Here is a 13484-nt window from a genome sequence, read left to right as displayed (position 1 = left end):
CTTGCTTCCCACGCTCCAGCAGCACCTTTTGTCGACAATTGGCCTCCAAGGGTTTATCTATATGCTAGGGTATCAATCTGAAAGTCCCTTTATATAGATTTTCACAAAACATGGGCTACTCGGCGAGTCCAGTGACCTACTCGGCGAGTCCGTCACTTAAAACCCGTGTACGGCAAGTCAGCGCGTCCAGAATCGCGAAACTTCTGACCAACTCGGCGCGTTGATGGCCTACTCGCCGAGTCCATTTGGAATCAACATTTTCTCAAAACACGAAAGTCGTCCGAAATTGTGTCTAGTTTTTAGAACATTTTGAATCTCGTCAATCGGAGTTACGGTTCATGAGATATGGCCAAAACGCTGACAAGGGGTCAAGCTATCCAGCAACATCCTTCTTTCTTCAAAATCCAATATCCAAGCTTCCAATCGCTTGTTCCGCTTCATTTTCCTTTCGAGCATGTCTTTGTTGCTGAAAATGAAATATTAAGCTAATTAAGCACCTTTGGTTCATTATTTGAGATAAAATTAACATAAAGTATTAAGATCATGCATGATTTTTATGACTAAATATGCCCATATCAGCATGTGATTTGCTTGTGGACTTGAAGTGGTACGATTGGGCTTGGTGCTTGCGTAAAAGAAGAAATCAATTTGGATTTAATTTGTGGGCAAGGATGATGATGAGGCGACGCGGAATCGAGCTACAAGAAAATTTAAGGAGTATTGGGTCAATCATTAGAAGACTTTGGAATGGCACAAATGGGTCCTAAAGAGTTATGATTGTGGGCTGAAGTTGAAGAAGTGAAGATTGGGCTAAAATGCATGATTAATGACCCAAGTCTCACATTCAGCGTGACCCACGCGGTCTGGGTGGACTCATACCCGGTCCGCGTGAATTGTTTTGAGCTGATTCCGGGTTTGACTTGTTGACTCTATTTGTGGAAGTTTGGTGGGTGACTTTTGGCACCTTTTTGGTTCCGGAAATTAGGTCCCTTTTGCTGGAGACTGGAGCCATTTTTGAGGGGGTGACTTGAAAAACATACACTATATTCTCTCTAAAAAGCATCGGAAGATTTGAAGAATTTTGGAAGATTAGTGTAATTTCCTTTCATCTTGCATCTAAGACAATGTTTGGTACCACTAAACTATATTGTTTTTCTTTTACTTTGGCCATGCTTGGCTAAGCTTTCATTTGGTTAATTAGGGTTTAACCCATGAATGATTATTTGCTTTGAAGACTTATCATTACATTGTGTTTGAAGTTTACGAGAATATTTTCTAGCTAAACATCTTGTTGTGTTTATTTATCTTTGATCATGAGCTTGGATGAATGAATGCTTGTATTTGTTGACTAATTTCTTGGTTAAGTAATGGACCTTCAAATTAGTAAGCAACAAATGGTTTATATGTTTGTTTTCATTTCATTTAAACCATGGAAATGTTTCCTCCATAATGATAGTGTAAGCATTTGATTATCTTTTGGACTTAGTAACTCTTACAACTTAAAGCTAATTGATTTTCACAAGATTTTATGCTTCATTGATTTTGTGACTTCAATTAAGGAAATGTTTTAAGAGCTCCTCTAACCATTTTAATTTCTAAGAAGAGTTGAGGCAATTTGTGCTTATGAATTGCTATAGCCAAGTTAAACCAATTCACAAGTGTTATTCCATTAAGTCTAATGATAAGTCAATCATATCATCCATGAGGTGTACCCCAAAATCAACCAATTACACTTCTTTGAATTTAATCCAATCTTTTACTTGTTTACTTGTCATATTTTTATTCTGGCTAGCTTTGATTTTTGTTAAACAATCAAAAGAACTAAACATTCCCCCTTTTTTTTACTTTTAATTTTATTTTGCAAGTATTTTACAAAGAGATTTACATAGAGATTTAAATTGAACCAATCTTCGTGGATAAGATCCATTTACCACTATACACTATTTAGTGTAAAAGATTTACGGTTATTAATTTTTTTGGCCTCGACAACCACCAATAACTAAATAAATAATAAATGTATAAATTAAGATGTAAAAGACTTACGATAAGCTCCTTTTGCATTCGGAAGAATCACAAACATGAAGTAAGTTGCCAGGTGCAACCTTTTGAAGTTGAGTTGTACAATCCCATAAACCCGAATTGGATCAAACTCCTATCCAATCCACTCAATCAAAACCTCAATCCTATAAAAAACGCAATGTACCAATTTGAAAAAAAAAATAACCCAACAATCAGTTTACCTAGAAGGAGAAGGATCAAGGAGGCAGGTAGTAGGAACAGAATATGAAGATACAGTATATAAGAATGTCTGTATAACTGAACAAATCACCAAATGAGTAAATTTTTATGTGGAAAATGAAAGCTGTAAGAGCTAATAGTAAATCAAACATGCTAAATTAATTTCATGAGTTTTGATTTCAATTTGGGTTCTGGGAGAAAGCTTAAATTGAAATGAAAATAAGTGAATACTAAATATTGATGTAGATGAGGCATCTGATGGTGGTGGCAATGTCGGGAAGAGACAGGGCTCTATTTTAGTAGGATGCACGTCTAGATGAGTCGATGGATGGTGGTGGCAGTGTCGGAAACAGAAAACATCATGTTCATCCACTATATCATTATCCACAGTTCGTGTTACATCTTCCAGCCCAGGCAACACCATCTGAAAATCTAGGTTTTTTAAAATTAAAAACATCTGCAGTCGATTGTGGAACGAAATCAAACAAAAACTCACATCTATGATTTAAGTATGGCAGCTGAAGGCAGTGAGGATGAGAAATGGTTTTGATGGGGCGATGTATGATGGAGAAGACGTGATGCCGTTGCACGCCATATACATCTAAAGAGCAGAGCGAAGGTAAAATGAAAAACACCAAATTGATAAATCTATTAATCGAATTCGTTACCTGTACTACCTGCAGAAGCAGGCGGAAGCAATTGAGATCGTGGAGCCTGTTCGTTCTTCCAATGGATAGAATGATATTCGTGGCTTTCTTTACCCTCAATTTCACCTTTTTGTGCAAACAAAAAATTCGATAGTCATAAAATCGAAATATGTAGACGAAATAAAACATATAAATCAGAACCGATGATTGATAGAGAAACTCATTTGTGTCGGTGGACTTTAGGTCACCGGCGAAGAGCAAATAGAAGAGTTTACGTTTTTTTTTTTTTTTTTTTTTTTTTTTTTTTTTTTTTTGTGGAGAGCGGATTTCTACAGTTCGTAGAAGACGAAGCTGGATGTAGCAGAGGTCGAGGCCGACGATTCTCAGTGAAAGAGGGAGCTCCAAGGCGAAGACAGTAATTTGTGTTAGTTGACTTCAGGTCTCCGGTGAAGAGCAGAATAGAAGAGGTAGGGCTTTTTTGTGGAGACCCGATTTCCACAATCAGTAGAGAAGAAAACGACATGAGGTGCAACAAAAGCAGGTAAAGAAAAGCGGTGGAGATTAACCCAGGTTGAGGAAGATAAGATGAGTCGGTGGGTTTGTGGGACAGTGGAATGAGGAAGGATCAGACGAAGCGGTGAATATATCGGATGAGGTGGGGGGTGACCATGGTTGACGAATTAAACCCCATGAAGAATACCTTGAGATTAGAACAACATAAATTGATAGCTGATTGGCCCAAAAAACGGTGAACGCAACAGTAAGAACACCGGTCCATAAACAATATACAAAATGGTATAAAATGCCCACATGAAAATTGACAACAACATTAGCCAAGAAGAGAACACCCAACCACAAATGACAAGTTTTTCGAAAGACCGGCATGTTCATTATTCCAAAGATGGTCGTTCTTTAATATATATATATATATATATATATATATATATATATATATATATATATATATATATATATATATATATATATATATATATATATATATTAGAAAACATATATAAATGGTATATGCGAAAGAACTATAAAAAAATAAACTTACTTTGTAAAATATGTATATTAAAATCGTATCTTGCATGTATTTTATCATCACATGCATTTTTAATTAAATCTTTTTTTTTTTTTTTTTTTTTTTTTTTTTTTTTTTGGAATAGAGAGTTACATTACTTATGAATCATAAAAATATGGTTATCTTGGTCCACTTAGGTTAGCTTAGTGATCAAGCCGTTAAATTTATAAATTCATGACAACACCAATTAATTAAATAGTAAGACTCATAAGAACTTTAGTTTGAAACCATAAATATAACCATGTTACTTTCTAATCAAAATAAATTTGTTCGGAGATTAAACTTTAAATCAGAGCCGGTCCTGAAAAATCAAATTTTCTTAAAGGCCCAAAACGAACAAAAAGAAAAAAAAAATGTCATAGTTATTATAATTGTTTTTCGCACCAAATTTGGTATAACGATATTTCAAATTTTAAAGCACATTCTCATAAATGCAATAAACATATTAATGATCTTAACTTGATAAAACGAATCTCCTCTCCTTATATTAATAAAATAGTAGAATTTTTGTCATGTGTCACTATATTAAACCTCGTAATTTATGTGTTGTCACTTGTCAATCTATTATTTCTTCATTTTAAATTTATTAGACATTTTCATTAATGTGATGCTATTTGTCAATGTATTTATTATCTATTTTAAAATTTAAAATTTATATTATTGTTTTCATTAATTCACAAATAAAAAATGTCTAATATATATATTAAAAATTAATTTAACATATTTATTTGAATCAATGATTATAATTTGACATAACTAATAAAAGTATCTCTTAAGTTAATAATTTATTTAAAATAACTTATTAATAATTTTGAGTTTTTATTATAAAAGTTTAATTAATTTTATAACCGTGGTTCTTACGGATTATAAACTAGTATAAGAATATTAATGAGTTAATCTTCAAAGTAAACATGTTCCTTAATAAGTATATCGAATTTGACTTTATATTTTTTTCCTAAATAAACAAATCCTAATGCCTTATTGCTAAAAAAAATATGTATATTTATTGATCATTATGTGTAGTGTTCATCCTCTTACATGGAATGTCATATAAAAACAGGTGTACTCCAAGAGTTTGTAACATTAAAATGAAGTCCTAATTACTTCTAAAAAGGTTGAAATTTTGGTAAATATGTGCGCCATGTTTATGAAATTATAGATCCCTACAAAGAAAAGCAAACCACTAGAAACCCTTTTGTTGCGCCAAATGTTTGTAAAACTTCAAATGGAAAATGTACACAAAAGACAAATTAAACCATGATTTTCAAACTCCCTAGTGATTACGGTTATAGAAAGGTTGTCCTGCATAGATGATGAATAGTAGGGAATCGCCACATAAAGTGCATAATTTCACTACGAGAAAACTAAGGCTTTAGCTGCGGCATAATCTGTAGGTATTCTGTAGGTATACGGTAATAACTACAAAATTGTTATGGAAAATGGACTGTAGCATAAACGTCCGTTGGAAAATAATGCCTACGGATTTGCGACGGATTACCTACGGCTATTTCCGTAGGTATAATAGCTACGGAATAGGTACGAAAATAAACAACTACGGATTTCCTACGGATGACCAACGGGATTCAAGTTCGACTTTTTCCTACGGAATAGCTACAAAAATAAATAGCTATGGATTTCCTACGGATTACCAACGGGAATCAACCTGACTAAAATTGACTTTTTTTTTTCTACGGACCTATTTAGCGACGAATATTTCCATCAAAAATCTGTCATTAAGTTAGTAAAAAATATATATATAAATCAAGTTTTTTTTTCCTGATAAAAATGCACAAAAACAACCCAATACATTAAATTTATAATAAAATTCTTATTCAACTACAAAACTAATAAACATTACAATAGACATTGTGGGTTACAACTTTGTACTTTGCATTTACTCAATTTATTTCAAAAAAGTAATTTAAATACAAACCAATACAATTGATACACATACAATACATTTGAATGCATTATCCTACTGTGTACAAGATATTACTAGTACTTAATTTACATACAAAATTCATACAAATGAATGTCCACTTACATGAGCAAATCTATATAGAAGTATAACTATTTGTAGCCCTTAAACCCTGGACGAAGATATGTAATAAAATATCAAATTTAATACATGAGTTAATTACAAACTAAAGAAAACGGAAAAAACAAAAAACTGTATACATAAGTGTAACTGCCTAAAACACAACAAATAGAATTAATAATGAAAAGATATTTGCATTGAACCTTCAATATTTACAATCACAATTTTAGTAATGTAATTTCTCTTTATCAATAGACTTTAACTAAGCATATTGCTTCAATTCTCATATAATAAAATGACTATGCTCATCTAGTCCTTGTAACAATCTTTCAACTCTATTCTGATAATTATTTATGCTCCACAAAGCTTCATAATCGAGTTTGCCAATTTTACCTTTTTTGTCCAATTTTAATAGTTTACTCCAATTTCATTCATTAATGTGTTTAAAACCATGTCAAATAGTTAAATAATATGAAACCGGTGTTCAAAACACGTATAAAACTTCAAGGCATATTTTAACCCATTTTTTGGTGTGATCCCTTTTGACATTTTTGTCATTTAGGCATCCTACTTGCCTGAATGTGTTTTCTTTAAGCTCTAGAGTGAAATTTCATGAATCTTTCATGCTAACCTATTTTTAAGAAGAACCAATGCTTAGGTTATCAAACACCTTTGAAATTAGTCATCTTATACCCATTTTGACAATCGACTTTCAACAAAGTTTCTAAAAATAATAAGTTATAAAGTTCATGAAGATAATAGCAACATATTTGTGGTTTTACATAAATTTCAAGCTTCTAATCATGCTCATGATTACCATTAGATGCTATTTTACTCTAAATCCAGGTTTGACCAAAACAGAAAAGTCAATGTTACTAGTATTCATCATCTTCAACCTCAAGAAACTAGAATTGATTCATGTATTGAGCTTTTTAATGTCCTCAAAACCTTCCATCCATAAACAGTTTTAGGATTTATCAACCAGTTTCAACATGAAATCAACAATTCGAAACGAAACCGACGTTAACTTAGGTTATAGAAATTACCTTCTCATCTTGTGTTCACAAGCTGAAAATCATAACGATTGGGCTGTTTCTTCGTGTTTTTCCAGCCTCCACAACATCGAAATCGCTATCCGCCATCACCAACAACAGCCGGAGATGGTGACGAACAGGCATGCCGAAGATGGGAGGTCAGAGGGTGTGCTGCGATGTGGAGTGGATATGCGATTTTTATGGAACGAGTTTAACTATTAGGGCAAAGTGTTTGAGATAGCCATCGAAAACAGCCATAAAAAAACGATTTTAGAATGTATACGTACCTCTGTGTGCGACGGTCGAAGAGGCAAAGTCGGAGATGGTGACGAACGGAGCGCCAGAGGTGGTGGAAGGTCTTTGGGATCGACGTCGGAAATAGCACCCAGAAGATGGAGGGTCTCGCGAAAAAGAAGATAACATATGGAAGGGAAAGCAGGATAATTAGGGATATAGAGGTATATTGGGGGGAGATTAAAAATTTTCGTGATGCATATTGGGGGGAGATTGGAATTTTTCGTGAGGATCCAACATAAAAACTAATTCCAAATATGTGTGAGGGGAAAAAAATTGTTGCAGATAGGAATCAAACTTACACTTCCACCACCAGAAACGACCAAACGATTTACCAACAGGCTGGGAATGCCACATCCATGGTCATATGGCCTCTGATTAAATATATACCCTTCTTTATTATTATTATTATTATTATTATTATTATTATTTTCATTACTATTATTATTATTATTATTATTGTTGTTGTTGTTGTTGTTATCAGTTGGGATTGCACTAATAAGAATATAGTTTTTCATAACATACCATTAACCAAACATTTCAACAAATGATCCATATCATAATACACATTTTAAATTAACTAAAAATCCATATATAAACATTTATCTAACATTTTAAACAAATTTATCAAAATAATTTAACATTTCAAAGAATGTGTTTAACACTCAAACAAACGAACAATAAAAAAAACTACATTTAACCACTACTAGAAAAAAGGCCTTTTACGACGCGCAAAATACGACGCTCAATGATCTATGTTACGCAAAGGAGAGTGACATTAGAAAAATGTCATCTCTTCAAAAAATTTAAGGATAGAAGACACGCATTATTGCGCGCCCTTAAATTAATGTCTAAAAAAAACACGGAGGGCACCTATAATAAAATGCGCGTCGTCTAAGGATGTCGCTTTATAATTTTTAATGGAATGCGCGTTCCATCCTTTAACAGTAGGGGGAAATGAAATTCTGAAAAAATTAAAAATCCCGCCTTCCTTTTTTTTTCTCCTTTCCCTCTTGCCCAAATTATGGACGCTCCTTCCTTCCCCCTCCCGACATTGACTGCTGCCTACTTCTTCCCTCACTTCTACCTACTGGAACCACCATATCTCCCACTCGATGTTGAAATTATTAGAAAAAGCCCTAATTATACTCTCAAATCTAAATACAGAAAAAATAGAAGATGGTGAAGAAGTAGCAGTAGAGGAAGTGGAGGATGAACAGTCGAAAATGGAAGGAATGGCATCAATAGCGTTGTTACTAGATGGGTCAATCTCGGGTCATTTTGTTCAGCTTCCCGAGTCCGTTTATTACCAGATGGGTCAATCTTGTCTTTCCGTCTCGACTTCATATCTCTCTGTAAAGCAACCGACGACCCCCACACCACCATCTGCAAACCCTAAGCCATCGTCACTACCATTGAACCCTAAAAACTCATTCACACTCCACTAGATTGGGCTCTCATTAATTGGAAATCCGCGCTGAATTTCTTTCTACCCATGGACACGATTTTCAATAATGCGATAACAAAAACGATTACGATCCATGAGAGAGCGTACACTAAGATTGATTTATCGTTTTAGACGACTTTGAGGTGGTAAACGATACTGTATTGGTAAATGAAGAATCGGAGAGAAAGGAGGATTTCTGTCAGACGACCGACTGTACCGGTGGATCGGAGGTGGTCCTGTTCTTCCTCCCACCATGATTCCCAGCTTTTGTTCGCCGGAACACCGATTCCACCGTGGTTTCTGATCCACGCTGACCAGTCGTCCCAGTCTTCAACGATTTTCTGCCATTCAAATCCGGATGGATTGAAAAGAAAAGGGGCGAACAGCCAAGACACGACTAGGAACCACATTGAGATGGTTAGGTGGCTCTGTATTTGGCACCGCCGTGGAGAATTGTGCGACCGAAATAGTGAAGTTTGGTGCCAAGAGAGAAGGTGAAGAAGACAGCGGAGAGCTGGAGGTTCATGATTATTAGGTCACCGAGTGCAGTTCTGAAGCCTCTTTCGAGTCCGATCTCCATAATCATCGGTAACACCATTAAAAGACCAAGTTGAACTACAGATTGAGAAGCCATGGCTGCTTTCAAAGCTTTATCTCCTTGCATCTTTGCTGATTTCATAATCGCTTTTTCTAATCCACTTAAACAGAGATATAATCTCCCGTATAAGAACGCATACACAGTAAGCATCACCATCTGAAACATAAGATAATTTGTCATTTTCTTTAGACACTTACACTGTTAGACACACACACACACACACACACACACACATATATATATATATATATATATATATATATATATATATATATATATATACATATATTAATTAATTTACCATTGAGCTAACGTCGTCCTACTTCCTAGATGGTGTTTGTGTGTGCGCGACAAGACTGAACAGAAAATGGGAAAGAAAAGAAAAAACGAGCAGAAAGATAGAGAAGAGAAAGTGTTGATAGCTCTGTTAACGAATGTGGAGTCTCCAAAGTTGTTGATCTCATAGACAACATCATAAAGGATCCTTCAAGGGCACAATTGCTAAAGTTTTTCATGACTGATGGAGATCTTTCAAAAGAGCTTGATGACAGATTTGGCTCTCAGTGTGGGGATATTTTGGTCTTTTTCGATGCATTGGATAATTGCAACTCTAAATCGGTTAATGTGAAGGTCCTTACTTTCTTTGTTGATCTTTTTTCTGGAGACACATGCCCTAATTTCAATCCAGATTTACAGAAGAAATTCCTTGACCTAGATTTGGTCCACAGAAGAAGGATTTCTTGAAAGTCCTACGCCTACAGGGTTCAAGGTATGCTTTGTTACAATGCTATTTATGTTTTACTTTTTTTTTTTGACTTGATGGGCTTTCTTGGTTAACCACTTAATCTGGACAGCTTAGTGTATCAAAACACCAACCCTTCCCCTACTTGCCCTTAATATTTTTTCCACCAACTTCTCTCATGTTAAAATTGATGATGATTATGAAATCTGTTTGTTGGGATGTAAGGGTAAAATGGTCATTTGGTCTTAGGGGCTGTTTTATAGTTGCTAACCATTCAGCTACTTTACCATACAAGACTTGATGGGAAAATAAAAGAAAAAAGAAACAGTTCCTGAATTATTTGTATTGATTCATGATTGATACCTTGTGTTTTCCCATTCTAGGTAACAGTTTCCAATTCGAATCCATACATAGTAATGGTTGGATTTCGTGTCCATGTGGGGAACACATTAGCAAACCATATACCCTCTGAGATAACAATTTTCCAAAGAGTTATAAAACTAGACGAAGGCATGAGGTCATGGTATGACATCCCATTTACAATTGCAGAATCCCTTCTAGCTGATGAAGAAATTACAATCTCCATAGGAACAACTTTCAACAGATCAACTTTACCAAGAATAGACACTTTAGAAATTTATGGTAGAGTAAAGGATGAATTTGGCTGGAAGGAGAAAATGGATGCAGTACTGGACATGGATGCACGTGTGCTTGGTAGCAGTTCTTGGGTTTCAAGATCTGAGAAAAAACGTTGCATTGGTCAAGTTACTCTTATTGAAGAACAGGTTGTTTCAAGCCGTTTTGCCTAAATGAGAAATATATTATCAAGTACACAAGTCACTTCTCTACTTCAGTTTTTTATATTATGCTTTTACTAATTTACAATCACAGGGACAACAGATGCAAATGAGGAATCTTCACGATCACATGCTATTCTTCGTTTATAAATCTTGCAGGAAATGAAAGAGGTGCAGATACAACTGATAATGATAAGAAAACAAGGTAAAGGTTGGAATATAGAATGGAATGGAATGGAATGATTCATTCCTTCCATTTCTTCCCTCTCTATTTTTCTCTCTCTCTTTTATTCTAATGATCAAAGTTCTTGTTTTTAATATCAGTTTCCCTGTTCTCTTTTATACTTGATGCACCTTTTATTTGCAGGCTTGGCCTGTGCGTACTCCAAGGCCTGTTGCTTTCAAGCTTGTTGCTGATACCCCTCTTCTTACTGGACAGGTAAGTTTCAAATCTTTTTGTTGTGGATTTCTTATAGTTTCTTTTTGTTGTGGATTTCTTATAGTTTACTTAGCTTCTTAAATCAAAGAGTATAAAGCTTTCCTAATGTGTTCTAATAATTAAGAAAATGGTGTTTTTTTTGAAAAATGCTTCTCAATTTATCTTATTAGGAAGAATGGAGAACAGGCCTCAAATCATATGTTTTTTTTCCAGTAACTTCCACTTCCTTCATGGGTTTGTAACAATACTGATGGACTTTGCTATTTTGTTGTATGGTGTATTACCTTGGATATAATTTGTTTTTACAGTTTTCTCTTTTTATTTAATTTAAATTTGGATATAAGTTTGTAACACATGGGATTTATGATTGTAGCAAACAATCTTTCTTTTCTTTCCAGACATGATTAAAGGCATGTTTTTGGCTGTAGTTATTGGACCACCTGTTGTGGTTGCCATCATTTTAATAGTACAGGTATTATTCTATCTCTGAGAAATTTCATTTGCCATGTCATCAAAAGCTGCTAGATGGACTATTATCTTTCATGTTTGAGTTGGTTCTCAACTTGTAGAAGAATAACATAAAATATTTTGGCATCTGAGTGTAAAAAATAATATTTGAACTCATAAGTTCCTTAATAATACTTTATTGTGTTACATGTACTTTATTACTTACTCATAATATATAATTCAATCTGATTATTGATTATGTTTGGTGAGATCATGTTCTCTGTTCTTGATGCTGCATCTGATAGGGAACCAAAAGTGAGGACTTTTTTTCCCCCTGACACTTGAAATAACAAGGTAAGGAGAGCATTCTAAACATTCTGGAAACTTTAAAAGAAGAGGGAAATAGGGTCTTGTTCAATGCTTTAGCTGTGTTTGCTCTAAGGGAGATCAACTTATCAAAAGTAAGTTACTGTTTCACCCTTTTATTTAATATTTTTGTGATTGAATGAAAGTCTTAATGAAAGTAATTGACAACCCTTTCTCTATAAATGATGTTGTGATTGTGGGAGAGGTGTTGTGTTTTTCTCTGTTGCTAGGTAACCTTCTCAACAACAACATTCTACTTAAGCAGGTGAGTAATCAAGATTAAGGGAGACTTGTAATCATGTTTGACATTCCTTTCCAGTAAGAAACAGAGTTGTATGATTATTTGTTAGTTTTATAGGAATGTATAACCCATGTTAGCAATGTATTATTTTTGTTTAACATTTGAATGATTCTTTGTATGACATTACAATTTGTGTAATTTATTTTATTTTTTGAGTATGAAATTTTATTTTATATTATGCAATGGATTGTATTTTTTGTATATGGTATTTTATTTCTATTATGAGAAATTAAATGCAAATTTAATTTAAAAATTAATAAATATATAAATTTATTTTTTTTAAACATTTAAATTTACGATACGCAAAAATGTGTGTCATCTTCATTTATGACATGGCCTTTCTTGACAGGGGCTTTCTTGATACGCATTGCGTGTCATTAACACGCACGTCGTAAGGTTACGACACGCGAATGCGTGTCATCTTCCTTTATGACAGGGCCTTCCTTGATACGCATTGCGTGTCGTAAACGCGCGTCGTAATTGCGCGTCGTAAATGAGCGTCGTAAATGCGCGTCGTCTCTCTTTATGACAGGGCCTTCCTTGACACGCATTTGCGCGTCGTCTGAGCCTTTTATGACGCGCAATGAGCGTCGTAAAAGGCATTTTTTCTAGTAGTGAACACATCAATAGGGTGAAATACTATACGTTTAATGTATAAATTAAATAGTGATGTTATACGGGAGTATTGATCGTCCTGCCTTTGAGATGTAATATGGGAGGAAGTGCGGAGCTTTGATATGTTGGGTGAGGTTGGATAGAGGGCCATGGGGAGTACCGAGGTGGTACTCAAGACTATGGAGAGGATCCAACAGGTCCGAAGCAGGCTTCAGACTGCTCAGAGTCGGGAGAAAAGTTATGCCGACAAGCACCGTTCGGACCTGGAGTTCCAGGTTGGGGATATGGTCCTCTTGAAGGTGTCACCTTGGAAAGGTGACATCCGATTCAGGAAGCGGGGCAAATTGTGCCCCAGATACATCAGACCGTTCAGAGTATTGCCCCGAGTTGGTAAGGT

At 34.7% G+C, this 13484-nt stretch overlaps 1 long non-coding RNA gene and 1 pseudogene across 1 annotated transcript; both read right to left on the bottom strand.

The window, feature by feature from the left end:
* Nucleotides 1–5773: 5773 nt before the first annotated feature.
* On the bottom strand, nt 5774–7685 carry LOC111896371 (uncharacterized). Its single transcript, XR_002851873.3, has 3 exons — nt 7329–7685; nt 7054–7212; nt 5774–6059 (listed from the first exon to the last, which is right to left on the bottom strand). It is a non-coding gene; the product is annotated as an uncharacterized LOC111896371 (long non-coding RNA).
* A 1084-nt stretch (nt 7686–8769) lies between these two features.
* LOC128133713 (callose synthase 5-like) lies at nt 8770–9560 on the bottom strand (annotated as a pseudogene).
* Between the last annotated feature and the right edge of the window lie 3924 nt (nt 9561–13484).

The sequence above is a fragment of the Lactuca sativa genome, chromosome 4, assembly GCF_002870075.4.
Source record: "Lactuca sativa cultivar Salinas chromosome 4, Lsat_Salinas_v11, whole genome shotgun sequence".
NCBI lineage: Eukaryota > Viridiplantae > Streptophyta > Magnoliopsida > Asterales > Asteraceae > Lactuca > Lactuca sativa.
This window is presented reverse-complemented; position numbering and strand designations above follow the sequence as displayed.